The sequence below is a fragment of the Orycteropus afer genome, unplaced genomic scaffold, assembly GCF_000298275.1.
Source record: "Orycteropus afer afer isolate SDZICR_OR568_19922 unplaced genomic scaffold, OryAfe1.0 scaffold00083, whole genome shotgun sequence".
Classification (NCBI taxonomy): domain Eukaryota; kingdom Metazoa; phylum Chordata; class Mammalia; order Tubulidentata; family Orycteropodidae; genus Orycteropus; species Orycteropus afer.
This window is the reverse complement of record NW_006921670.1, coordinates 6,897,363-6,899,897: the sequence shown is the minus strand read 5'-3', so window position 1 is coordinate 6,899,897 and position 2,535 is coordinate 6,897,363.

Sequence of the window (2,535 nt, the reverse complement as noted above, 5' to 3'; positions counted from 1 at the left end):
GGCAGGCCATTAATTCAAGTCCATTGAAAGTCAAGGTCGGCAGAGCATGGCAGGCTAATGAACAACAACACAGCTACATGCAGGGTTCAAGCGTGCTATAAGGTAGAGACCGTTCCCCAAGGCTTCTCCTGATACACAGGAAGCAGACCACCTCCCTAAGGCAGCTTCTCAGCAGTTCACAGTAGATTCCACCATGGAGTTGATTACCAGTCTCATCATGGGGAATACTACATCCAGCTGCCCAGCCACTCAACCAGTCCTAGCCAAGTTGACACACAAACGTAACTATCGCACCTAGTAATGGGATTCACAGCAAATTCATTTTCCATACACCAGTTCATGCACATTTTGTTTCATGACATTGACTGTAATTCCCCGCAATGTAACAGCTCTCTTCCCACTTCCTCCCTGTAGTTACCTCTTCCCTGTGTCCTTCTTTCCTATGCATGCCTGCCCCACCTCCCCAGATACCTCCCTGTGCAAACACTGCCTTTCTGGTCTCCCAAGATTGATGGATTGATCGCTTTGAGGATATCTCCCCGATGTAAATATTTACCCTCTATGTCTCTCTATTGTTTGGGTGGATGCCACAGGAGTGAGTTCAATTCCAGACCTGAAGGGTAACTAGGGGCCATAGTTTCAGGGTCCCACCAGGCTCCATCAGACCAATAAACCCAAGGTGTCACTCCCTTAGTGACGTCTAAAACCTCAATTGGATCTTCTTAACAGCATCTGGATGTGTGTGTGTGTGTGATACCTGTTTAAACAATTCTTTTTTTGTTAAAAATCATTTTCTTGGAGATAACTTGGGAAGTTCTGGAGAGTGGAGTCAGGGTGGGGATCTGAAGAAATGACACATAACCCTACCCCCTCGGCCATGGGTGTGGACGGTGTGTTTTCTACGAATTCCCAATCACTCTGTACACGTTTTCTCCTGTCTTTAAACACTCCACAAACAAGGCTTTCCACATCTGCTGTTTTCCATTGAGCATTCTGTTGTTTGTGGGGTTTGCTATTGTAACCCAGAGAGGGAGTGCTTCCTGGGGGAGCTGTGTGCCAAAGGCCTTGGCCTTGTTAAACATTTTCGTAAAAATCTAGACCAATTTACAGCCATCAGCAGGGATTCTAAGGCCCATTTTGCAGAGAGGAAAACTGAGGCTAGAGAGGTGAAGCCAGAGGCAGTGAACAGGGGACCTGGGCTTGACCTAGGCTCTGCCCCTGCCCTGTGGCCGGTGGAAGGGCATTGGCCCAGGTGCCCTCCAGGGGAGTGACTTACCGCCTGGGGTCATGCCAGGCTCCACCCTAGTTTTCATCTTCACAGGGCTTTCTCCCCCCAGGTCCCTGCAGAAGGAGGATTCCGGGATAGCTGGCCCTGATAGCGTTCTGGCTGGGATAGTGTCTGGCCCAGCTGCTTGCTGGGGTGGGAAGGCAGGGAAGCAGGCCCCTCCCCCAGCCTATGTTTAGGCCAGGTTTTCCTGAAGGAGGGTCTGGTTTCCCCGAGGTCCCCAGGGCCCCGGCAGGTGGGGGCGGGGCTGGCTGAAGTCTCGGTTCCTCTTGGGGCTTCCTACAGGCATTTTTCACTTCCTGCTGGGCAACCCTGGGCTAGGGGCACAGGGCTAGAGGTGGGGAGCCCAGCTGGTGAGGTCTGGGAGGAAGCGTCTGACCCCTCACCTCCCTCTGGCTCAGCAGAGATGGCCCCACACGCACTGTCCTTAGAAGCTGGTGGCATCTCTCTGGCTGTCTTCCTGTCAGCAAATGGGGCTCTGAGGGCCAGCCAGCCCTCGTGGTGGTCAGAGGTCATGTGGCAAGTAGGTTCTCCACCCAGGAGTGCCTCCATCCCCTTCCTTCCCTGGGTCACAGACACTTCCTGGCCAGAGCCCCCAACGCACAGCCATTCCCCCTGGAACTGTGTCCCAGGGTCCCTATCTGAGGCTGTCCTCTCAGGCCCATTACCTTCCATGGCTCATCTATTTCCTGCCCCACTAGACAGAGGGGATCTGGCCACACCTGCCCTGGGCCAGTCTGCTGGGAGGCACACAATGACAGGCAGGGACTGCCCCAAGCAGAGGTGACCTACTCCAAGGCACAGAGAGCTTTGGAGAGTAGGAGATTAGGAGGTTTGCCTGGCCGGACCGTAGCTGAGAAAAACCGTTCAAGTTCAGGGGTCTGTATGCAAAAGTGATGAGGGGCGGGGGAAGGGCAGGGGGCTGGAAACTTCATTGTGTCCATGCCCGTCCCACCGCCACCCTCAGGGAGCCCGGGAGCTTCCCTGCTCCCCGCAAAACTCTGGGGGACGGGGTAGGTTCTCACTCCCGTTGGCTCTGTTGTGGGTCACTCAGGTCACGTTCTCCCGAACCCAGTCACGGTCTGCTCAGCGCCCCCTCCCGGACTGCCCGATCCTGACCCAGGGGCTAGGGAGGCGGGGAGCAACTGCCCAGGGTCACGCGACGAGTGGGGTGGAACCAGGAGGGAGAGAGGCCACAGGCGCTGCTGTCCTCTCGCGCTCGCCCGTGAGCCCCCAACAGGGTGGAAAGG